At 44.4% G+C, this 26,137-nt stretch overlaps 1 long non-coding RNA gene across 1 annotated transcript; it reads left to right on the forward strand.

Moving 5' to 3' along the window:
• Window positions 1-100: 100 nt before the first annotated feature.
• Window positions 101-23,051, forward strand: LOC122678260. The gene is made up of 4 exons (XR_006336050.1): window positions 101-215; window positions 318-768; window positions 15,560-15,652; window positions 22,862-23,051. It is a non-coding gene; the product is annotated as an uncharacterized LOC122678260 (long non-coding RNA).
• The last annotated feature ends 3,086 nt before the right edge of the window (window positions 23,052-26,137 follow it).

Here is a 26,137-nt window from a genome sequence, read left to right on the forward strand (position 1 = left end):
TGGAGGGCGGAGGGGCGTGTCCCTCGACCGACTCCTCCACTCGCTGGGACTGACTGATTAGCCACCTCCCTGTCGCTCCGCCCCGCGGCCGTCAGGACTGGGAAATAGTCCTGAACAGGGTGTTTGTTTTTCTGATGCCTGATGAAACGGAGGCTAAGAGAAATTAAGCAGCTTGCCTAAGTCATACTACTAGGAAAGGACCAGCCTTTTCACATGTACGCCTTCCTTTAATACCTTTGGTTATGACTACCTGATATCTGAGACGAATTGCTGCGCATTCTACTTAATGCTTCTCCTTTCCGTTTACTTCACTGTAGGCTTTGAAGAGCATCAAAAGGTCCCAGTGAGAAGGACAGAAGCCCCCAATTTAGACTACTTTTGTAAACTACTCCTGGCGTTGGAGACTGTCAGACAGACACTTTGGTATTGTCAGGGTTCCATGCACTAATTTGAATTCATCAAAGCCAGTTGTGGCTTCCCAGATGGCGCTAGTGGTAAAGAACCCACCTGCCAATGTGTGAAACGTAAGAGATGCTGGTTCCTCCCTGGTTGAAAGGATACCCTGGAGAAGGAAATGGCAACCTAATCCAGTATTCGCGCTTGGAGAATCCCATGGACAGAGGAGCCTGGTGGGCTACCGCCCATAGGGCTGCAAAGAGTCGGACACAACTGAAGCAGCTTAGCATAGGAGCCAGTTGTGGACCTAACTCATCAGGCTCGGGGGCAGTGGTTTCATCAATGTCTTGCCCTTGCTGACCCTCACCCCAGGTAAGTGGCATTTCCTTTTTGCTCCTCCTACAGTCTATTCTAGGGTGAGTCCTATTTCTGATACTCTTGGGAATTAATAAGTAACCTCATTAACACCTGATCTGCCTTCTTTATAACTGTAAACTAAAGTCACATATCCCCAGAGTGAGTCCTCATCTCCTTGGCATGGCCTCAAACCCAAATTTTCATAGTTATATATGCCGCGTGGTAGTGTTGCCACAGGTGTTTGTCACTGACCCTGTCAACTCGTAAACCTTGTAAATCTGGCCTCTGAGGCTGAGATGTTCAACAAAGGTGAGGTAAGTTCCCTCAGCTGCCCTGGGCTGGTCAAGTGAGCAGGTGGGAGCTACAGGTATGTGAGCCGAAGCCCTGTCTCCGCTTCCTGCTTCCAACTCCGCCTCCCCATATTCAGCCGCAGAGATTTTAGGCTACTCAGAACTTGGGTGCAGAAAGGAAATTTACTCTGAGTAGCAGCTTTCAGTTCCCTCTGGTGGCCAAAGGGTGTTACACAGACTGCTTGCTTGTTCAAATACGGGGGTGAACAGTTTAGTCAAGTTGTTTTCCTTTTTAACAGCCGGATTTGGGAGAACTCCAAGCTAAATAGAAAACGAAATGGGAGAAATTTTAAGAGGAGGAAGATCAGGTTTATCATTTTCAAGACAAATATTTAATGCAACTTGATTGAGTGCCTTCCAATTACAAATATTTCATCTGTTACTCTTAAGGAAAGAACATGTGGGTTTCAAATTTGGAGTTCTAATCTCAGCTCTGCTGCTGTCAAGTCATGTGACCCTGAAACTTTTATCTTTTTGTACCTCTGTTTTTATTTCTAAAAGGAAGAGTTGGACTGAATGATATCTGATACATCTTATGGCTCTAAATTCTGTTTTTCTGCTAATATGTGAAACAGAGGCCTTTTGTAACTTTCAGAACATGAATAATTTTTTTGCAAAAAGGTCACAATTTTTTTTTGTTTATGGTTATACCACTGTTGCTGGTATATGGAATAACAATAAGCCCTATTACTGCCCCATTACAAAACAGATACCTAGAACTTGGTTTCATGCATCTGAGCATGAGAATAAGGTCAAGAAACCCTCTAGTTTTAAGCACCTACCCTCAGTGTCTGTCTTTACACTAGCTGCTCTGCTCAAAATTCTCCTCCCTTGGTCACCAGAATTGCTACCCTACTCACATCTAGATCTCCATTCAAATGTCACTTCTTAAACGTGCATCCTTGACCACTCTTTCTAAGAGGCTTTCCTGGGTTACTCTCTACTGGACAGCCCTATTTATTTCTTTCATGGTGTAGTAGTTTAAAACAAGTCACCCCAAGGTGTGCCAGTTTGGCATGTGAATTTGTTTTTTTGGAGAATTTCATTTTATTCATGAGGCATTTTCTTCCTAATAAACAATGTTGGTACTTCTTTGGTCCATTCAAGAAGCTCTGATATGATTACATCATTTGACCTAAGATTTTTTTAAATGCCTTTTAACTTCATATCTATAGAACAACATGAGATAATTCAAAGGAATTACAATGCCAAGACTGATTTGCAGTGATAACCATAATTACTAATTAGAGCCTTTGTTGAGAAGATGAAGCTGTTATCCTTTTTTGAGAGAAAATTGCTTAAGAGCTCTCTGAATATTCTGTAAGACGTCTTATTTCTGTCCTGTTATTCTATTCTCTGCAGTGGTGACAACTGAAGAGAATAAGCATATCCATAAGAATCCATTAGCAGATGGATTAATCTTTGAATTATTTTAAGCTGGAAGCAGTCAAGGCCCAAAAGACTCAGGAGGAAACTTTGAGCTTCCACCTAACTGCCTAAAAGAATTAGAAGACTTGTTCCAGGAAGGAGCTATCAACACAGATAATTGTAGTGTAAGGTGAACTAGTTGTTGTAGACAGAGAAATGCTGTCAGCCAGAAAGTAATACAGGAAGCTGCAAATAAGGAAAGACTATTTGGAGCTTTAAGAATTGCAATTCAGGAGACACAGATTTAGGTTACCCTGAAAGAGTGTTCCAAGGAAAAGAGTCAGGGATTGTTAAAGCCAAAAAAAAAGCTATGAGGTTGCTAAAAGTTGCCTAGTGAGAATTATGATGACTTTAGAGTCAGAAAATATTTGTCCATAAGGAATCACAATCATTTTAGGGTAAATGTGCAACAAACAGATACTTCACAAGTTATTTTAGGGGAAGGGTCCAATTAGTATCTTGAGTTTCTGGCAGCTATTTGGATGACCTCACCAAGTCAAAAGGTCAGACTCCTTCCTGGCTGAGATAGGCTGAGACATAAGCCACATAAGGGTGCATAAGTCACACTTCCTTAATACCTTCCTGGTTCCATTTTAGAGCGCTCTGTTAGCAATACCTACTCCATTTTTATTTTCCTTTCACAGAACCCAACAAAGTCTGTTTGTTAAATTCCTCTCTGTGTCCTGTTGTTTATCTATGGCCCAGAAAACATTTATTTACCAAACATTTGATTTTTTTTCCTTTTCCTGTGAACTGCCTTATTTTCCTTTGAAGTCCTGGACTCCTACCCCTTTCTCTTTAGTTTGGGATGACATCAGTGCAGTTCAGTTGCTCAGCCATGTCCAACTCTTTGCAACCCCATGGACCGCAGAACGCCAGGCTTCCCTGTTCATCACCAACTCCTGGAGCTTGCTCAAACTCATGTCCATGGAGTCGGTGATGCCATCCAACCATCTCATCCTCTGTTGTCCCCTTCTCCTCCTGCCTTCATTCTTTCCCAGCATCAGGGTCTTTTCCAACAAGTCAGCTCTTTGTATCAGGTGGCCAAAGTATTGGAGTTTCAGCTTCAGCATCAGTCCTTCCAGTGAACAGCCAGGACTGATTTCCTTTAGGATTGACTGGTTGGATCTTCTTGTACTCCAAGGGACTATCAAGAGTCTTCTCCAATACCACAGTTCAAAAGCATCAGTTCTACAGCACTCAGCTTTCTTTATGGTCCAACTCTCACATCCATACATGACTACTGGAAAAACAACAGCTTGACTAAATGGACCTTTGTTGGCAAAGTAATATCTCTGCTTTTTAATATGCTATCTAGGTTGGTCATAGCTTTTCTTCCAAGGAGCAAGCATCTTTTAATTTCATGGCTACAGTCACCATCTGCAGTGATTTTGGAGCCCAAGATGACATAGATCTCAGTTAGCCTGACTGCTTTCGGAATCTTTCATGCTATGTGGATTCCCAGTAATATTTAATTAAAGTTTTCTCCTATCATGTGTGTGTGTGTGTACTCAACCTCTTAAGCTTTCCCCAACTCTTTGCGACCCCATGGACTATAGCCCACCAGGCTCTTCTGTGCATGGGACCTCCCAGGCAAGAATACTGGAGTGGGTTGCCATTTCCTCCTCCAGGGGATCTTCCTGACCCAGGGATTGTACCTGCATCTCCTGTGTCTCCTGCATTGATAGGTGGATTCTTTACCACTGAGCCATTTGGGAAGCCCCTTATGTCTCCTGTGTTATATCATTTTAATTATTCAACTAGTTAAAAGAACCAAGAGAGGAAGGGGGAAATTGTCCCCTCCCAACAACAGCAATCATAACACTCTGCAACAACATATTTATTTAGCTAGGCGTTTGTAACCCTCTGCAACTAGCATGTTTACTTAATAATAGCTGGTTATTTGTTCATTGTATCCCTCGTTAGAATGCAAGTTGCAGGAATGTTGTCCATCTTGTCCATTTCCATATCCTCAATGCAGTGTAGGCACTCAATAAATATTTCTTGAATGACCGAGTTAGTGAGTAATATTTGATGGAATGCTTTGCAAATAAAGCCTTATAAATCAACAATTAGCAAATGAGGACAACTGAATGGAGACACTCAAGAATAGCAACAGGTACTTCAGCTCTTAGTTATCAAACTTTCCACGTCGGAGTATTAGGAAAAGCCCTTAGTTAAGAGTGTCTGGATCAACCACCCGGATCCCACTGCTTCTCATCTGGACTTTCTGTCCATCTCTGAACAGCCTGAACTGATCCCCACCTCCCATAGGTCCAGTGGGAAATAGTGATCTCCTTACATCTGGGTTCCATCCTGGTGAAAAGTGTAACATCTTTTACATAGTGTTACCCTTGTCTATTTATCTGCGTCACTATCAGTCCAGTTTCATCTAGTGCAAGAGCAGTATCCCAGCACTGAGAACAATGCCAGGCATCCAGCAGGCAAGCATTACATGCTGTTGACAAAATGAATTGTGTCAGGACAGTTAAACCAACTGTAGAAGGTTCTCAGGCTATCTGCAGTTGCTTAGGAACTTTCTTCTTTGCAGTATGCATGTTTCAAATGTTAGGTTGCTTAGTGAAATGGTGAAAAGAGCTAGCTTTGGAGTAAGCCACCTATGCATGACCTTGATAGGGTGAGTTCCTCCTCATTAAAAGGGGGGACTAATAGCTCCTACCTCACTGGGTTTTTGTGGAGATTAAATGAGATAATACATTGAAAATACCCAGCATAGTACTTGAGACATCACAAATGCTCAGTAATTTCTAATTGTCATCTTAGTGATTGTTACTTTTGTTCCATTCTTTCTGTTTCTACTTTCTCTTTTGCAGACCTGTAGTTTGCTTCATTTAATTTCTTTTTTGAGATTTAATGATTTCCACTGTGGCTCCTGTTTTGGGGTTTGTTTTTTGTTTTTTTTTTAATGCCTTCTGAAAAAAAAAATAATTTTACTAAATGGGAATTCCTCAAGCAGCTACTGAGAAATTTCATTGCCCACCCCTACTTTCAGCAGGAAAATGCCCATGCATGTGATTTTTCATTAGTAAGATGTCCTTTCTACCACACTTATCATCCACCCTCACTTTAATCAAGTATTCCCAGACTTTAAAAAGCAGTAAAACAGACCTTTTGTTGACTACCTCAAGTTTTACATTTGACTCTTTCATGCGCACTTATATTTGACTAACAATGGTTTTCCAGATATTTTGGAAATAACTATTGTTGCCTCTCAATCTATAGGACATGTTTTCCATCTGCTTAGATAGTGCTTGATAAATAAAAAGACATATTAACAAACATCTTTTAAATTAAGTGTTTTTAATCAAAAGCACATCAACTAAGCTTTAGAAAAGTAATCTTCCTAGTATTTTAATGATTTAGTAATATTAAATAGGAGAAGAAAGTTATGTGTAAGTCAGAAGAAAATTATTAAATTAGAATTTGCACTAAAACTCAGCCTTTCACATCATTATCATAGTAATTTGAGTAAAAATAAGAGTATCTATAAAAAGATAAGATATACATCCACTTTGCCTGCCAGATGCCAAAATTTCCTCCCTTTATGCATTTGTGTTTTAGATTTATGCATTACATAAGTATGCATTGAGTGAGTCAGTCAGGCCGTGGGGGCACTGTAATAAGTGCTAAGATACCAAATATTAATAGACATTGTCCCTACCTTTTAGGAAAATTTCTGCCTGGTTAATTAACAGATAAGCGAATACAAAAATTATAATTCAGTGTCATTAGTGCTATGTAGAGAACTATGCAAGGGGCAAAGGAAACTAGAAGAAGGAACTCGGACCTATATCAAGGGAAGGCTTTATATCAGAGGCAATTCTTCAGTTGAAACTTGAAGGATAAATGGAAGGTTGCGGACAATGAGAAATTGGGAGAGAGAGAAGGATGGGGAGGGTTTTATACAGAGGGCCTAGAATGTATATGGGCACAGAGACATGAGGTGTTGGGAAGACAGTTGTTGTTGAAGGGAGTATGAAGAACCCCTGGTGGGAGACAGGCATGTCCAGCTGTGTAGGGGAAATGGATTGTTCCACAGGCCGTAGTAATCTCAGGGGTCTACCGAGAATGGATCCCCTTCTAAGGTCACTCACACTGTTGTTGGTGGGATTCAGTCCTTTGTACGTTGTTGGATAGCAGGCCTCAGTTTCTTGCTGGCTGCTGGCTGCTGGCTGAAGGCCTCCCTCTGTCCCTGCCACATGGGCCCCTCCACAAGCAGCTCACACCAGGGAAGCTGGATTCACCTGAAGCAGCTAAATGAGGGAGAAAAAGAGAAGGCCAGCAGGATAGAAAGCAGAATCTTTTTTTATAACTTTTTTATAATCTTGGAGTGTCATTGCATCACACAAAGAGCGGGGATTAACATAGAACATGAATACCAAGAGGTGGGAAAGACAGGTTTTTGGGATTGGTGAAGTTATATAACCTTAGTGTTCAATTATGAATTTAGAAAAACATCTACAAGTTATATTTATCCTCCAGTCCAGCTCTGTACTCTCCTTTGGTCTCATGCCTTAGTCTAGAAACGGAACACAATGAAAAGGGGGAAAAGTGACTTAAAAGAGAAACTCAGCCACATAAACTGAAAGTACATATGGTGGCAATGACATTTGGCAACAGTGGAGCAGCTGACACAATGGTGGCCATTTTCAAGTGACTCACTAATGGTCCTGACCACCGAAGAAGGGCCCTCATGAAGCAGGGCAGGCAAAGGTGGCCTCAGCAGGCAGTGGAGTTTGCTTTCATTTGTTTGTGCGCCTGCAAGAGACATCTTGGTGATGGGAGAAGCTTGGATAGAAATAAAGGTCCCACTGTCATGAGTGGAGATGAGGGCCATAGAATTAGAGTTTACTGTTAACATGACCTGTTTTGTCTCCTAGGCAACATAAGCTACCTATGTAGGTAAAAATTTCATTGGGAACAAAGAAAAATCATTGGCTTGCTTGCTTGTGGTGAGTGAGTAGGCTTTGGTCAGAGGTCTTAAAGTGGCAGGCACTACACTGAATTCAGAACAGCCATTCTTATGTTCCTCTTGTTGCTTCTATAATCAGTCTCTGACAGGCTTAGGCTTGGAATCAAAATCTTCACTTATCAAAAAAGTGTAGGAGTTGGGACTTCCCTGGTGGTCCAGTGATTAAGACTCTGCACTTCCATTCCAGGGAATGCAGGTTCAATCCTGGGTAGAAGAACTAAGATCCTGCATGCCATTCAGCCAAAAACAAAAAGTGCAGGAGTGATGCAGGGAGGTGTGGGGTGGTGTGGGGTGATAGAAGTGACCTGGCTGTTTGTTAGTAGTTTTTCCTAAAAGCAATATGGGAAATGCAAGCTAAGTTGTGACATATAAAATATTATGTGGCTTGCATATAGGGCTTATGTTGTTTAAATTTTGCTCCATACACAGTTACTTAAACCAATATTTGATAAATACTTATTATGTAATGTGAGGATATTTTTGCAGAGTAGAAAATCCACGTTTACTAGATCAAGTGCCTATTTCCAACAATCACACGTTTCATAATGTGGGGTATGATTTGATTTTAGAAGTTAAATTGTGACTGAAGGCAGTGTTAGTAACCTGGGTGACTACTAGCATGATAGATTCAGTGACTGGAATGAATTAAAAGTCCTTTAAAAGTTTTTCCTGGATTTCCTTGTTGGTACTGTGGATAAGAATCTGCCTGCCTTTGCAGGAGACACAGGCTTGATCTCTGGTCCGGGAAGATTCCACATGCCTCAGAGCAACTAAGCTCACATGCCCCAACTACTGAAACCAGTGCACCCTAGAGAAGCCACTGCCACTAGAGAGAAAGCCCAAGTGTAGCAACAAAGACCCAGCACGGCCAAAAATATATAAAATAATTTTTTTAATTTTAGTTTATTTTTAAGTGGAGGAAAGTTGCTTTACAGTGTGTTGGTTTCTGCCATACAACAATGCAAATCAGACATAATTATGCATATATCACCTTCCTCTTGAGCCTCCCTCCCGTCCCTCCATCCTACCCTTCTAGGTCCTCACAGGCTGGGCTCCCTGTGTACACAGCAACGTCTCACCAGGCATACATGGCTGTACCTATGTGTCAATGCTGCTTCTTCCATTTATCCCATTCTCTCCTTAATAAATTTTAAAAAGTTTTATCTTATAAATTCCATTAAGGATGTGAGAAAAATCTTAGACGAGAACACACTATAAAAAAATTCTCATGCTCCTTAAGTAGTTATAAATTCAGTTCAGTTCAGTTCAGTCGCTCAGTCGTGTCCGACTCTTTGCAACCCTATGAACCGCAGCATGCCGGGCCTCCCTGTCCATCACCAACTCCCGGAGTCTACCCAAACCCACGTCCACTGAATCGGTGATGCCATCCAACCATCTCATCTTCTGTCGTCCCCTTCTCCTCCTGCCCTCAATCCTTCCCAGCATCAGGGTCTTTTCCAATGAGTCAGTTCTTCGCATCAGGTGGCCAAAGTATTGGAGTTCCAGCTTCAACATCAGTCCCTCCAGTGAACAGCCAGTACTGATCTCCTTTAGGATGGACTGGTTCGATCTCCTTGCAGTTCAAGGGACTCTCAAGAGTCTTCTCCAACACCACAGTTCAAAAGCATCAATTTTTCGGCACTCAGCTTTCTTCACAGTCCAACTCTCACATCCATACATGACCACTGGAAAAACCATAGCCTTGACTAGATGGACCTTTGTTGACAAAGTAATGTCTCTGCTTTTTAATATGCTGTCTAGGTTGGTCATAACTTTCCTTCCAAGGAGTAAGCATCTTTTAATTTCATGGCTACAATCACCATCTGCAGTGATTTTGCAGCCTAGAAAAATTAAGTCTGACACTGTTTCCACTGTTTCCCCATCTATTTGCCATGAAGTGATGGGACCGGATGCCATGATCTTAGTTTTCTGAACATTGAGCTTTAAGCCAATTTTTTCACTCTCCTCTTTCACTTTCATCAAGAGGCTCCTTAGTTCTTCTTCACTTTCTGCCATAAGGGTCTTCACTTTCTGCCATAAGGGTGGTGTCATCTGCGTATCTGAGGTTATTGGTATTTCTCCCAGTGATCTTGATTCCAGCTTGTGCTTCCTCCAGCCCAGCGTTTCTCATGATGTACTCTGCATACAAGTTAAACAAGCAGGGTGACAATATACAGCCTTGACGTACTGCTTTCCCAGTTTGGAGCCATCCTGTTGTAAGTTAGAGCAGGTTATTCCTTTCCTCACGCCCGCCATGGCCTCTCATTGCACTTACTACCCGCACTGCTTTGCACTGCAGGTCCTACCTGGGCCATTCCTCGGCTTCCTCTCGAACCACAGCTCCTCCCCTCACGCACCCTACTCCAGCGACATGTCTCCTTGTTGGTCCCCAAACATCGCAAGCCTTTTCCAACTTAAAGGCTCTTCCTTCCTCCAAGAACTTACTTCTAAGTGAGCAGTTTGTGAGCCAGCTTCTTCTTACTCTTCTCAAGTGTTAGAGATAACTTCACAGAGACTCTCCCTGACCACCCCACCTAGCATAGTCATTTCCAGTCACTTCTAGCGTCATGGGTCTTCTTTACTGCCTTCCTACCACTTGCAACAATGAATAATCACATGAGTTCATTCTCTCTGCTAGAATGGAAACTCTACGAGAGGAGAACTATCTTGGTCCATTTGGTTGTTAATATAAAGTACCAGACTGGGTGGCTTAAAAACAATAGGAATTTATTGCTGACAGTTCTAGAGACAGGGTACCAGCATGATCAGAAAAGAGACCTCTTGTAGGTCAAAGACTTCTGTGTCCTCACATGGTGGAAGGGGCAAGGGAGCTCTGTGCAATCTCTTTTATAAGAGCACTAATCCTAGTCATGAAGGCTCCACTCTCATGATCTAACCCGCCTTCAAAGACAAGCCCTCGTCACCTTCTAACATCATCACATTGGGTGTTAGGATTCCAACATGTGAATTTGGGGAGGTTGTAACCATTCAGGCCACAGCAAGGAGCTCGTCTGTTTTGTTCCACCTTGAATCCCCAGAGCACAGAACAGTGCCTGGTCCACAGTAGGAGCTCAAGCGCTGACTGTTAAACAAGTTAGTAAGTATATGATTAAATCATGTGAAATATTTTAAATATTTTTAACTGAGTTTATTTCTATAGTGTATTTAACTTGGAAGACAGTTTAAGATCATGCCACTGTACATTTCCATGCCTCTATCAGAAGAACTTATTCCTTCCTTCTTTGTGCCCTCACACCCCTAAAAATTCTGGGCCCCTCTTCAAACTATAGAGCTGATTCTGTTCCTATTGCCCTATTCAAAAACGAATAACTTAAAAGTGAGAAACCAGAGCCCTCTACAAACAGACTGCTCTCAAGAGACTTTATTTTGAGTGTTACAGACGCGTGGTAACTCTATTGCAATCGGAGAGCCTGGTGCTGGGGTGCAGGCGTGACTGTAACCTCACTCCCTACCAGCTCCTCACTGTGCAGGGATGAGAGGCTGCCCTCTCCCGCGGTGTTGCCCAAGCTGTGATCACTCTGCACTGTGAAACTGAGCTCCCAGAATAACAGCTCCTTAGTTATAGAACCACCTCAGTGTGATCAATATAGCAAATATTAATTACACACCGTGTGCCCAGCTCTATTCTAAGCACTTTCATACGTACTTCAGCTCAGTTCAGTTCAGTCGCTCAGTCGTGTCCGACTCTTTGTGACCCCATGGATTGCAGCACACCAGGCCTCCCTGTCCATCACCAACTCCCGGAGTTTACTCAAACTCACGCCCATCGAGTCGGTGATGCCATCCAGCCATCTCATCCTCTGTCGTCCCCTTCTCCTCCTGCCCCCAATCCCTCCCAGCATCAGGGTCTTTTCCAGTGAGTCAACTCTTCGCATCAGGTGGCCAAAGTACTGGATTTTCGTTTCAGCGTCAGTCCTTCCGATGAACACCCAGGACTGATCCCCTTTAGGATGGACTGGTTGGATCTCCTTGCAGTCATATGTACTAGAGGTCCTCAATCTCATATCCTCATTTCCAAAATACAGAAAGCACTGAAGGGATTCCCTGGTGGTTCAGATGGTAAAGAAGCTGCCTGCAATGCAGGAGACCTGGGTTTGATCCCTTGGTCAGGATGATCCCCTGGAGAAGGAAGTGGCAATCCATTCCAGTATTCTTGCCTGGAGAATTCCATGGACAGAGAGCCTGGTGGGCTACAGTCCATGGGGTCTCAAAGAGTCAGACACGACTGAGTGACGAACACACGACACACACACCCAAAAAGCACTGAAAACAGGAAGCTTTCATAAGTCACTTGGCGGCAAACCTTACCTCTGGGAGGTTCTTTATGGTTTTTATTAATAACCACTCTGCTTACTGTGTGTCTGTATGTGTCACACAAAATTCTGAATGTTATGGAAGAAGGGCAGCCAGAGCACTGGCAGCATGAGCCTCTATTCTAGAATTCCAGGTATGAGAAGTCCCTGAAAGGAGTGTTCAGCCTTGGGGAAGAAAGGGATTCTCTTACGGGTTTTAGCAGGGGATCAGTTCTAATATAGCATGTTACAGGAGCAAGCATGTTACAGGTCAAGGATGGGTCTCCGGAAAGGGAGGATTCTTTGTGCCCGTCAGCTGCCACGGTTTGGGCAAGTTGGAATTCCTTGAGAGGAGCAGCTCGGGGCTAAAGTCATGTGCTGTGGAGGTACAGGACTGTGAGGGCTCCAGTGGAGACTCCTCAGTCCTCCGGCGACTTTCACAGCGTGTGTGCTTCCAGGCTTCTTCCAGGGCCCTGCTCCAGACTCTGCTGCACTGCTCTCTTATAGAAGATACGCCTTATTTCCTTTCTCAGGTCTGAACAAACTGACTTCCCTGAGTTATCTAGCCCCAAGTTTCTTGGTTAAGAGATTATGAGCTCTTTTTATCAGCCTCATTTTATGCCTGAGGAAACTGAGGGCATGGGGTCAAGGAATTTACCCAAGCTGTGGCAGTTAGTGAGTGGACTAACAGACAACCGATTTTATGAAAATCATTCCCAAGTACCAGGTCAGCACCCAGTTAGGCGCTGTGCTCTCCCTCAGGCCCCTGATGTCCTGCCCTGGGCTGGAGGCAGAGGCACTGCCTCTCTCCATCCAGAGGTCAAGGGTGAGCAGGGAGAATGCCCTCCTCGGCATTTCTATGTCTCTTGCCTCCTCAAGAGTTGAGGAGGAAGCCTGCAGTTATTTTCTTCTCTATTTCCTTTGTGATTTCTTGGCCATTGTGATATAATAAGAAACAGATATTTAGTCTCTGGCCCTGATTCCATTCCCAGATGGTGCTCGTGGTAAAGAACCCACCTACCAATGGAGGGAGATATAAGAGACACAGGTTCGATCCCTGGGTCAGGAAGATTCCCTGCAGAAGGAAATGGCAACCCACTCCAATATTCTTGCCTGGAGAATCCCATGGACAGAGGAGCCTGGTGGGCTACAGTCCATAATGTCCCACAGAGTTGGACATAACTGAAGTGACTTTTAGCATGCACACATCTGGTTCCTAGCATAGAGCTTCTAAAACCTTTGTGACTTCCTAAGTGAAAGGAGCATCTTTTGTTTTACTATTTGATTTAATCCCTGACTCTTCTACCTTGACCTCTGGGATGGGAAAGAGGTTGGAGACTGAACTAACTAATCACCAATGACCAATGATTTATTCAATCATGCCTATAGAATGAAGTTAAACAATGAAGTTGGTTTGAGGTTCCCAGATTCCACAAGGACAGAAGCTCCTGTGCTCCAGACCCAGTCCTTGACTTACATACCTCCTCACCTGGGTGTTCATCTCTGTTCTCTATTATATCACTTACAATAAACCAGTAAACAGAAGTAAGTGTCCTCCTGAGTTCTGTGAGCTGCTTTAGCAAACTATCACCCTTGAGGGAGTCATGGAAACCTCCCATTTGTAGCCAAGTTGGACAGAAGTGTGGGTTACCTGGGGATCCACTATTGCATTTGGCATCTAAAGAGGTGGGTAGTCTTATGGGACTGAGCCCCTAACCTTTGGGGTCTGAGCAAGCTCTGAGTAGTTGGTGTCAGAATTGAAGGACAGAATTGAATTGTAGGATACTCATTTGGTGCCAGAGAGTTGAAGCGGTTGATGTGGGAAACCCATACACACACTTTTGATGTCAGAAGTGTGGTGAATAGAAGAAAGTTTTTCTTTAGCCACTGACAATAATTTAAGGAGTTTTTTCCTGAGGATTATTTACAATAAATAAAAAGTCAGAATGATTTTTTATTGAAAGTAAAAATAAAAGTGCTTAAGGAGGCTGAAGTCTTTGGCCATGTTCTCAAGGTCTAACGGGGAGGCCAAGGCAGCCTTCCCCCACCCCAACCCCCCACCCCCCTGCCAGAGCTCCTCTGGCCATGCATCTGTGGGGAGCGTCTCCCACTAACAAGCCTGCTTTAACTCTCAGTAAATCCTCTCAGGACTTCATGGGTAAGCATGGGTAAATATTTTTAAAACCTGGAATGTCACAAAAAATTTAAGAGTTCAGTTTCTTGAGTTTCTGGCAGGTGTTGTGGATGACATCATCAGGTCAAAATGTCAGATTCCATCCAAGCTGAGACATGCATAAGTCACACTTCCTTAATGGCCTCATTTTAGAGAGCTCTCTTAGCAACACCAACTCCGTTTTGATTTTCCTTTCATACTAAAAACAATCTGGTCTTCTCATGTTCATCGCACCTAGGCTTATTTATGACTCAAAATTCCACTTGTATTTCAGGAAATGTAATTTCGTTTGACAGGAGGTAAATACATGACATGTGGAGGTAAATTAACCCCCTTTCATGGGGCTGGCTCCAATGCCCAGGAGGGGCTGTGAGTTGTGGAATAACTGCTAGGAAGGCAGAGGGAGGCCCAGGAACAAAGGACACATGCAGAGCTGGCTCCCAGCCTCAGCCCAAGAGAAACATTCCTGACTTCCTACAACATAATAGAACTGCAGGGAACTCATTTCAATACTTCATGTGCTGGATCTGTCTTAATAAGATGTTGACATCTCTTGAAGAAATCAACTTCAATTATGATTTTTTAAATGTTAACCAATGGCATCCTCAAAGAAAGTCACCCATAATGGAGGTCTATACTATTTTTTTTTTTTATGTCAGCATCTCTGTCAACTTAGTGGGACTACTTTTCCCTTTAATATTTAAATTAAAATAATTCATTTACTGGGCTGGGAAACTCAGCATTTCCTTACAGAATAACTGAGTATTCTCAGGGGATTGTGTTACTCATAACAGTTTTGGGCTAAGTTCTTGATGTAGCTTGAAACTTTTTCTTCCTTTTGTCCTAAATTTACCCCAAAAACACTTTCTCTTAATCCTCCACCCCATTACAAACTCTACTTAACCCAAAATGTAGCAGGTTTTTGTTGAAGATTTGGGGGTGAAGTTACATTGCTATGTACCATAGCAGATTATATTAAATTAAAAATGTGAATCTCTTTTCTAGAAAGTTTCCCAGGCTGCTTCAAGAAACTTTAATTTTTTTTCTCTTTAATATGAACAGTAGTTTAGCTTTAGGTCCAGCCACCCTGCTGTGGGGCTATTTTCCCATAACCAAAATGGCTTTCTAATCATATGTTAAATAAAATACACTTTTTTTTCTAAAGAAATTCTGGGGTCCATTTTTAAGCTAGTAGGTTTTTTTTCCCCTCCTTCCAAATTCATAAAACTGTAAAAGAAACTCTCACACAATGTATGCTAGGCCAATAAATTTAAGCTTTTTGATTGAAATCATCTTATTCCTTCATATCTAAAAGACAGGGAGGAACATTTAAGTGGGTCAAGGGTTATCATGTATGCTACTATCTGTAGTATACATTATGCTGTCCACTCACTGTTTCAGTTTGTCTGTAGTATCTCAGGGAGAACTATAGGTTCTGACCAATTTGGGGTTAGTGGGGTTATCTGACTAGTTCTGGCCAAGGGGCTGAAAGTGGAAATGATGTGTATCATTTTCATACTGGTGTAAGACTCTCTTTCCTTCTACCTAGGCAGCTGATAACATTCCAGATTGTGGCTGCTCAATCCATCTGGACATTTTAGGGCAGATCCCTGCTATGGCACAGTCATCTGCAGTGAACACAGTGAGTACATATTATGACTGGGAAATAGCAATGAACCTTTATTGTTTGAAGCCACAGCATAACTGATCCTATTTTGACTGATATATTGTCTAATTTTAATTCTTGCCAAAACCTTTTGGAGTAGGTATTATTATCTCCATTTTATTGATGTGGTTTCTCAGGCCACAGAGCAAATTAGTAGAATCTGTTTTCAAACCCATATCTATGCTCTCACCCTGTCTGTATTTATAGATCCATTTATTAAACTTTACTTTCTGATGCATATCCTTACAAACTGATTCATAGCTTTTATAAATTTCAAATTCTTCTGTACAGTGATACCAATAAAATAGCACCATATAATTTTTACTATGAATTATTGCATTTGATCCTTGCAACAACTCTGTAGCAGGTTCTTCTTAGCCTCATTTGTAGATGATACAAATGAAGCCCAGAGCCATTAAGGGACTTGTCTTAAGGAAGGTAGATATTACAAGACAGAGCCAGGTCTTGAACCTAAATTTTCTGACTTCAGGTGCAGTGCCCTTTATAATTCAGGGTATCTTTCAAACTGTTAGGTAGTTAGAATAGGGAAAAGGAGTCCAAAATGGCGGTGGCTAAAAGACAAGGAAGGGAAAAGCCCACGAAAATAGAACAGAGGAAGGTCAAAGGAGGGTCCGAGGACCAGAGTGAGGACTTCAGGTAGAACAGCGCTCCTGCCGACATGCCCTCATGCCTCGAAGATGGATTGGCCTGCTATCTTCTAAATAAAATAGAGCTGTAACACTGAGCTGTAACACTGATTTGTCTAAGAGCTGTAACACGGTCCGTTCGAGACCTGAGAGCTATAACACAGTCTGTCCAAGACCCGAGATCTGTGACCCGCCGAGGGGGCTTTAATGTCCGCCACTCCAAATCCTTGGAGTGATGAGACAAGAGCCGAGGAGCATACACTCGCCTGACATCTATGGTGCCGTGACTCGGGTTTAACCTGGCTGAAACAACCCCCTCTCGGAAGAGGCCAAGCACAGCAGGAGCCCAACTCAGCGAAGCTCCCGCGGTAGAAGCAAAACGAAGAAAACCCAGAGCAAGGGAAGTGACAAGAGACCCATCATGCTGGAAACCGGGATAGTGAAAGATGAACACAGCAGAAAGCTCACGCGACTCAGTCTCAGATTCCAGAAGACCTCCGGTTAAGGTAGGAGGTCCTCACTCCTATGGCTGGAGGGACATGCCTAGCAAGATCTTAATTCCTTTACAATCTCTCGTTTCTCGTCTCCTTGAACCCCCCGCGAACAGGCGGGCGGCAGTGGGCGCAACTGAGGGACTCTGGAGAAGCTACTCTTCGGTATGTCCCAAAGGCACTATCTGCTGGGCCCCAGTAGCTGTTACCCAAGCCGGTGGGGGTTCTTCTGTCCTTACTCTTCTCTGTGCCAAGAATCAGGCCAATGAAAACTGTGAGCACCAGTCAGATGTTTAGCAAATTTTCCAGCAGGCTATGAAGGGGATTCCTTGGCACGTTTTGCCCACTGCTTTTTGCTCCTGTCCTTCAGCTCTCTCCTGGGACTAGAGCCCAGCCAAAAATTAAGAGGTGGATTTGTTAGGATTCAGAGAGAAGCACATGCTTCAGGGTGTGGGCCATTGCCAAGGGTTAGGAATAAAACCTGGTTAGGTTTTGCCAGTGGGGTCAATTCATATGCTAATGAATGGGAGGATCATCCCAGTCATTGGGGAACCACCCACTCCTCCCTCTTTTGACAATGCCTTAGAGCTGTTCTGCCAACTCTGGGTGTGTCTTTTGGCTTATAGATTGGGAATTAAGGTTTACTTGAATTTGACTTGTCATCTTGGACCCAATTGATTTTAATTGGTTTACATTATGCCCTTGTGCTATGTCATTCTTTCAAAGATTGTGCTCTGCCCCCCTTCCCTCCTGTTTCATGCTCCTTTCCTCAGCCCCATCCGGGCCCACAGTGTTGCCTCTACAGTCTTCTAGAGGGACAACCAGAAAATAGCTGGCCCTGGGAGGGAAATACTGTATCCCCTTAATCCTACCTAGCACTAGTCACACTGGAGATCTTTGGGATGCCCAACTCCAGTCCGGGGGTCCCAGGAGGTCATCAAGCCTTGACCTGCCTAGGGATCTGGTCCTCGAAAGGTTGTCACGCCTCAACCTGCTCGGGGATCCGCCAGTCCCAGGGGTCCCAGGAGGCCGTCACACCTCGACCTGCCCAGGGATTCTATCTCTAGGAGGCTGTCATGCCTCAGCCTGCCTGGGGATCTGCACCCTGATCCGGGGACACCTGGATTTCAGGTTGCGACAGTACTAGGTAGGATGAGCTTACATCATGGTATCTATTCCCATCCATGGTGGGCAAACCAGCAATGAGTTACGATTACAACCCCTTAATTCTACCCAGCACTGGTCACGCTGAAGACCTTGGGGACACCCAAACTCCAGTCCGGGGGTCCCAGGAGGTCATCAAGCCTTGACCTGCCTAGGGATCTGGTCCTCGAAAGGTTGTCACGCCTCAACCTGCTCAGAGTCCCAGGGGTCCCAGGAGGTCGTCACGCCTCAACCTGCCCAGGGGCCCAATTCTCGGGAGGCCGTCATGCCTCGACCTGCCCAGGGATTCGATCTCTAGGAGGCTGTCATGCCTCAGCCTGCCTGGGGATCTGCACCCTGACCCGGGGACACCTGGCTCTCAGGTTGCAACAGTTCTGCGTAGGGTAACCTTCAGAAAGACTCACCCCTAAGGAAGTCCACCCATGGAAACAGAAGGAAGCCTATTACTTGTGGGACTGTGTGCAGTCTCAGCAATAACTCAGGAGCCCAACGAGAACCCCATTGCCTTTCTGGAAAGGCTAAAAGGGGCCCTCCAAAAGTTTACCAATCTAGACTCAGACTCTTACGAGGGACAGGTGATTTTAAAGGACAAATTCCTGTCCCAATGTGCATCAGATATCAGAATTAAGTTACAACAGCTACAGCAGAAGGATTCTACTGCCTCTTTAGATGAGATGATCCAGACAGCCACCAATACCTTTTATAACAGAGAACAGGAGAAAGAGGCCAAGGCCCAGGAGAGGGAGAGAAGGAAAGAGACAAGCCATGCCCAGATGCTGGCCACCCTCCAGGGAAGCCCTATGGCATACCCCGATTCCTTGAAGGACAAGGCAGGAGGCAAATGCCTAATCTGTAGACAGGCGGGGCATTGGGCAAAGAGTGACAAGTCTCCTAGAATTGGCTTGCCACAAATGCCATCATCTGGGACCTTGGGCAGCACTCTGCCCTCGGGACCTAAGAGCCTCAAGGTCAAGTGCCAAGCCTTCCCTCAAGATGGTTCAAGAGGACTGGCCCTCTCCAGCCAGCCCGCCTGTCACAGATAACCATCAAGGGGCTGGAGCCAAGGGTGCAACTACATGTGGCAGGTAGGTCTGACAATTTCTTGGTTGACACAGGGGCCACCTACTCTGTTTTGATCTCCTACTCCAGAGCCTTCTCCTTCCAAACCTGTACCATTTTGGGTGCTACAGGAAAAGCAACTACTAAAAGATTCACCCAAGTACTTCTTTGTTGCTGGGATGCACAAATATTTTCCCAGTTTCTGGTGGTCCCTGAGTGTCCTACTCCCTTATTGGGAAGAGATATACTCACTAAACTGGGGACCACCCTTTTGATGGGAAGCTTTTCAGCCCCTAGAGCTCTACAGCTCCTGGTTATTACTGAAGAACCCATTACACCTTCTCCAATACAGAGGGACCAAAAACTATGGGAAGACCAAATTAACCCCCAGGTGTGGGACCAGGGCATTCCTGGATGAGCCCACCAAGCTGAACCAGTCATCATTGTCCTCCGAGATCCCACTTGCTTTTCTAACCGGAAACAATATCCCCTCAAAAGAGAGGCTCAGGAGGGACTACAGCCTTTAATAAATAAATTCCTTGTTTGTGGGCTATTGGTCCCCACCAGTTTGCCGTGTAACACCCCAATCCTCTCAGTAAAGAAAAAGGATGGAACCTGGCGAATGGTTCAAGATCTCTGGATCATAAATGAAGCTGTAGTCCCCCTACTTCCCACAGTACCCAATCCCTATGTAATCTTGGGAGAAATCCCACCCAGTGCCAAGTGGTTTACAGTCTTGGATCTCAAAGATGCATTTTCTTTGCATACCACTGGCTAAGGAATCCCAATATCTTTTTGCCTTTGAGTGGGAGGCCCCAGGAGAAAAACACCAACAGATGACTTAGACAGTATTACCTCAGGGGTTCAGAGATAGCCCCCACTTGTTTGGACAGGCCCTTAACCGGGATCTCCTAGATCTGGACCTGGGACCTAATGGGAAAATATTACAATATGTAGATGACCTACTAGTCTGCTCCCCAAATGAGAAAAGTGCCCAACAACATGCAATTCAGGTTCTAAACTTTTTGGCAGAAAGGGGATATAAAGTCTCCCTTGCTAAGGCACAGATGGTCGAGACAAAGGTCACTTACCTGGGAGTTCAGATTACACATGGGTCCAGGAGGCTGTCCTCTGATCGGGTACAAGGAATCCTCCAGTGCCCTCCCCCACGACTCGAAAACAATTGTGAGCTTCCTGGGGCTAACTGGGTATTGTAGAATCTGGATACCCAACTATGGTCTAATTGCCCAGCCCTTACATGAAAGCTTAAAGGGACGAGATGATTCAATCCCACTGATGTGGGGAACTCCTCAAAAGAAGGCAGAGGCTACACCAAAATAGGCCTTAACTCAGGCACCTGCCTTGAGGCTGCCAGACCCAGAAAAAGCACTCCAACTTTATGTCCATGAAAGAGAGGGAATAGCCTTGGGAGTGTTAACTCAAAGGTTGGGATCTGAGCCCCAGCCTGTAGTTTACTTATCTAAGAGACTTGATCCAACTGCCAAAGGCTGCCCGCCCCCCCCCCCCCCCACCGCCTTCGAAATCTTGCAGCTATTGCAATCATGATAGAAGATGCTTTAAAACTCTCCTTTGAGGGCAAACTAACTATTTTTACAAGCCACCAAGTAAAACAACTCCTAAATGGGAAAGGCCATTTATGGATATCTGATCAAAGAATCCTAAGATATCAAGTGATGCTGATGGAAAATCCAAGCCTCACTGTATCCCCTTGTGAGGTTCTTAACCCAGCCACCCTCCTGCCTACCCCCGAGGGCTCTCTCCCCTTTCACTCTTGTCTGGAAACCTTGGACCACTGGACAAAATCCTGAGAGGGATTGTCAGAAGATCCTCTGACCAATCCTGAGGAGATTTGGTACACTGATGGAAGCAGCTTTGTCTTAGATGGAAAAAGAAGAGCCAGATATGCAGTAGTCTCAATTTTGAGATCATAGAGGCTAAGCCTCTGTCACCAGGTACTTCAGCCCAATTAGCTGAGCTCATAGCCCTGACCCAAACTCTAGAGCTGGGAAAAGGAAAAAGAATAGCCATTTACACTGACTCCAAGTATGCCTTTCTGGTGCTACATGCACATGTGGCTATTTGGAAAGAAAGGGGCCACTTGACCACCCGAGGGTCCCCAATCAAATATGGTGATCAAATTCTTAGACTCTTGGAGGCAGTCCATCTGCCCACTGAGGTTTCAGTCTCCCACTGTAAAGGACACCAGAAAGGGAGAATGGAAGTGGCATGAGGGAACCAAGCAGCTGATCAGGCAGCTAAGAGAGCAGCGTTACAGAACCATGACCTAATAGGGGTTGCCACCTTAGTTCCACAGACTGATTTCTAGATTAGATTGCCAGAAACTCCTTCATATACTGAAGGTGAGACTCTTAAAGCTAAGAGTGAGGACTTTCAAGAAGATCATACAGGTGACACACATTTAAGGTGTGTCACAGTTAAGGTGACTGCAAAAGGAGGGACTCCTTTTTCTGCCTGGGAACCTGCAATGGAAGTTGGTTAACTCCTTACATGCTACCACTCATTTAGGAGAAAAGGCCCTACAAAAATTACTAGAAAGGTCCTTCAGAGGAATAGGCCTCCAAACAACTATAAGGCAAGTGGTCTCCTCTTGTTCCACTTGCCAATTGAACAACCCCCAAGGAGCTCGAAGACCCCAGCTGACCCAGCCCATCCAACGACGTGGGACCTATCCAGGAGAGGACTGGCAGATGGACTTCACCCAGATGCCAGTTTCTCAAGGGTATAAATACCTACTAGTCATGATAGATACATTCACAGGATGGATTGAAGGCTTCCCCATCCGAACTGAGAAGGCTGAGGAGGTAGTAAAAGAAACTACTCCATGAAATCATTCCAAGATTTGGTCTGCCCAGGTCATTACAAAGTGACAATGGGACATCATTTGCTTCTAAGGTCACCCAAGGGGTCTCTAAAGCATTGGGCATTACTTATTGTGCCTGGAGGCCTCAGTCTTCAGGAAAAGTAGAAAGAGCCAACCAATTCTTAAAATCAGTGATAAAAAGATAACCCAGGAGACCTCCCTGGGATGAAAGGAGGCTTTACCAATAGCCCTCCTCTGCACCCATATTGCCCCTATGGAACAGGTCGGTCTTAGTCCTTATGAGATGCTATATGGGAGACCTTTTGTTTATGTCAATGACCTCTTCCTAGATCCAGAGGTTCAGACCCTCCAGTCTTATGCCATGGCCATTGGGCAATTCCAACAGGATATACGCTTGTGGGGTATGAACCAGGACCCAAAAGACTCTAAGGACTCACCACTATATGCTCCAGGGACTCAAGTCCTAATTAAAGTCTGGAAAGATGGGTCCCCAAAGGCTCAACTCCAGCCCACATGGAAGGGCCCCTACCCTGTAATAATTTCTACCCCCACAGCAGTCAAGCTACCAGGATATGACTCCTGGATTCACTACTCACGAGTCAAGCCATGGAAGAAAACTGAAGAGGACACTCAATACACCTGTGAGCCCCTGGGAGATCTCAGATACCTATTCAAGACTACAAATCAGTGCCATTCTAATGAACACCCCCAAAATCTGGTTTTCGGGGATAAGATTTCTCAGGATAGCTCTGAAGAGCCAACACAGCTTGACAGAGATTGTACTCCAAAACAGACAGGAGATAGATCTTCTGATCCCTGAACAAGGAGGGACTTGAGCCACCCTGGCAATGTGAATTTAGAATTGGCTAATGCCCCTACTAGTCCTCGCTATGCCATATTGATGCTGCTTATGATTGCTCCATGTATTATCAACTGACTAAACTGTTTTGTCTCTGACCAGGTCAAGCTACAGCATGCAGTGCCAGTTCAACAAAGATATAAAACTACAGCTGACCACGGAAAATATCATTCACCCTTAGATGGACACCGCTATAAGGACTCTGAGGCTTGAGACTAGCAAGAGGGGGAGGCCCAATACCCCTCGCTGTCCCAGTTCAGCAGGAAGTAGCCAGAAAGACCTTGACGCCCCTATTCCCAAAGAATTGGGCCTCCCATCTCTTGAGGGGGGAATGTTAGGTAGTTAGAATAGGGAAAAGGAGTCCGAAATGGTGGTGGCTAAAAGACAAGGAAGGGAAAAGCCTGCGAAAATAGAACAGAGGAAGGTCAAAGGAAGGTCCGAGGATTGGAGTGAGGACTTCTGGTAGAACAGTGCTCCTGCCTAAACCCAATTTGCATAGGGCAGGCCCAGGGGGGAGAAAAAAAACACATAAAAAGAGGAGCCAAAGGGCTCTCTCTCTCTGTCTCCCGCGCACTGAGGCGCTCTTCTCTTTGCGTCTTTGGATTGATGTGCCTTCACGCCTCAAAGATGGATTGGCCTATCTTCTAAATAAAATAGAGCTGTAACACTGAGCTGTAACACTGATTTGTCTAAGAGCTATAACATGGTCCATTCGAGACCTGAGAGCTATAACACGGTCTGTCCAAGGCCCGAGATCTGTGACCTGCCGAGGGGGTTTAATGTCCATCACTCCAAATCCTTGGTGTGACAAGACAAGAGCTGAGGAGCATACACTCGCCTGACAAAGCCAACTGCTTTTCCTTCACTGTAGAATGAGGTCAGTGAAACAAGCAACGGTGATTCCATTTATTCTTTCATTCATTCCACACATACTTACTGAGCAGCTCCTACCTAAGCACTTCTTAAATCAAATCTGATGATAAATTCTGGAAGTAAATTAGGAGAAAAAGTTGACCAGTTTCCAGGAAAACATTTAAAGTTAGAAAGAGGGATGTTGGTGTTTGAGCCAGTTTGTACCAACCGCTTAGAGCTGATTCTGTTCATCTCTTATCTCTGAATTCAGTGACCTTGCAGCAGCTTGAAATTGGATGTGGTGGAAGTATTTACACCATGGAAATTGGTACATGCTATAAATCATGGTTTGTTTGTTTTTTTCCCCTGCTGCTGCTGCTGCTGCTAAGTCACTTCAGTCGTGTCCGACTCTGTGCAACCCCATAGACGGCAGCCCACCAGGCTCCACCGTCCCTGGGATTCTCCAGGCAAGAACACTGGAGTGGGTTGCCATTTCCTTCTCCAATGCATGAAAGTGAAAAGTGAAAGTGAAGTTGCTCAGTTGTGTCTGACTCTTCCGGACCCCATGGACTGCAGCCTACCAGGCTCCTCTGTCCATGGGATTTTCCAGGCAAGAGTACTGGAGTGGGTTGCCATTGCCTTCTCTGTTTTTTCCCCCTAGAGAAACCTTATTATAAATCATCTCTCCATTAATGGGGATTTTGTATGAGTAGTGGCCTTTTGCCTAGCACTTGAGAATGGAAAATAATGCAGGAGACCTGGGTTTGATCCCTGGATTCAGAAGACTCCCTGGAGAAGGAAATGGCAACCCACTCCAGTATTCTTGCCTAGAGAATCCCATGGACAGAAGAGCCTAGAAGGCTACAGTTCATGGGGGTGTCACGAGAGTCAGACGTGACTTAGCAACGAAACCACCACCACACCATATGCCATATGGAAAATAAGGCTAATGTATTTCCTGGTCAATTGCACCCTTGGACCACAGACAAAAAGCCCATAGCTTCCATGTCCAATCTAGGAAGTGTCTGCTATCTTTTAAGACGAGGGAGGGTCATAGGGAAAGTCATCCAGGAAGAAATGAGGAATGATGAGTGGAAAATCTTCCTAACAACTCAATCCTACTGTCATTAAATCTGCTTTCTCCAGACATGAAAACGTAAACCTAAGAGGAAAGTCAGTATCAAGAAGCAACATCAGTAGCTGAGGTAGCATAAAGGAAGTACACATTTTGTTATCACAGGCAAAATCTTCAACAGCGGTGTTACATAGGGCCTGCATGACATAGATTCCTTACGCAACACTGGCGGGACTCCGTACCAAGATAATTCAGGAGAATAGAATCCAGAACAACCCTGCAGTGAACTGGATGTCAAGAGGGTAAAGATATAAAATTCTCACTCCACAAATTAATAATTCTGATTTTATCCCCACCCTTCCATGGAAAGGTTGACAATTACTACCATGCTGCTAAACCCAATGGACACTTCACTTCTCAGAAGCATTCAAGACAACAGACCACTTCATTCTTCTCAAAGCAATGTCTCCATTTGACCCCCTGTTTTTGCTCTCCTTGGCTTTTCACAATTTTTTGACACATCTTGGTCTCCTCTGCCTACTCCTCCTTTTCTATTTAACCTTACATTTGAAGTTCCTTCAGGCTCTGTTGTAAGCTTTCTGTCCTTCTCATTCTAGACTCTTGCCCTATGCAATCTTGTCCTCTCCTACAGCTTCATTAGGAGGGCAAAAACTCTCAAACCTGTATTTCCAGCTCCCTAATTAGTAACTGCACTTGGATGTCTCACAGACCTCTCAACTTTAAGTCTAAAAATAAGCTCACCACCCCGTCTGTCTTTGCTCCTATTTGGTAACTCAGTAAAATGGTGCACTGGTAGCGCGTCACCCTGAAAACCTGAGTCCTCTTTGGCTGCTCTTTCATCTGTCACTTTTCATGGTGACTCTTCCTCTCAAGTTGTCTCTCTGTCCCATTCTTTGCACAAACGTTACGGTGGTGCCAACCACCATCTGGATGATTGTAGTCGCCACTAAATATCTCTCTCTACTCTTGCCAGCCTCCATTGCCAACAATCTATTTCCTACAAAAAAGCAGTGATCTATATAAGTACAAGGAATTGGGGTATTTGCCTGCTTTAAAACCCTTTTGTTATTTACCGTTGCCTATGGAATAATTGTTTTCTTAATCGAGGTGAAATTCGTAACATAAAATTAACCATCTAAACTGAACGATTCAGTGGCATTTAGTAAATTCACAATGCTGTCAGGCACTGCGTCTATCTGATTCTTAGACAATTTAATTGCCTCAAAATAGAATCCTGTACTTGTTAAACTTTGGCTCCCCATTCCCTCTTCTCCCTGGCAACTGCCAATCTGTCTTCTGTTTCAATGAATTTCCTTATTCTGAATATTGTATATAGATGCAGTGAGCTAGGACATTTTGTGACTGCTTATTTCACTTAGCAGAAGTGTTTCCAGGGTCTGTCCATATGGTAGCATGCATCAGTGCTTCAT

This window comes from Cervus elaphus, chromosome 20 (genome assembly GCF_910594005.1).
Source record: "Cervus elaphus chromosome 20, mCerEla1.1, whole genome shotgun sequence".
Lineage (NCBI taxonomy): Eukaryota > Metazoa > Chordata > Mammalia > Artiodactyla > Cervidae > Cervus > Cervus elaphus.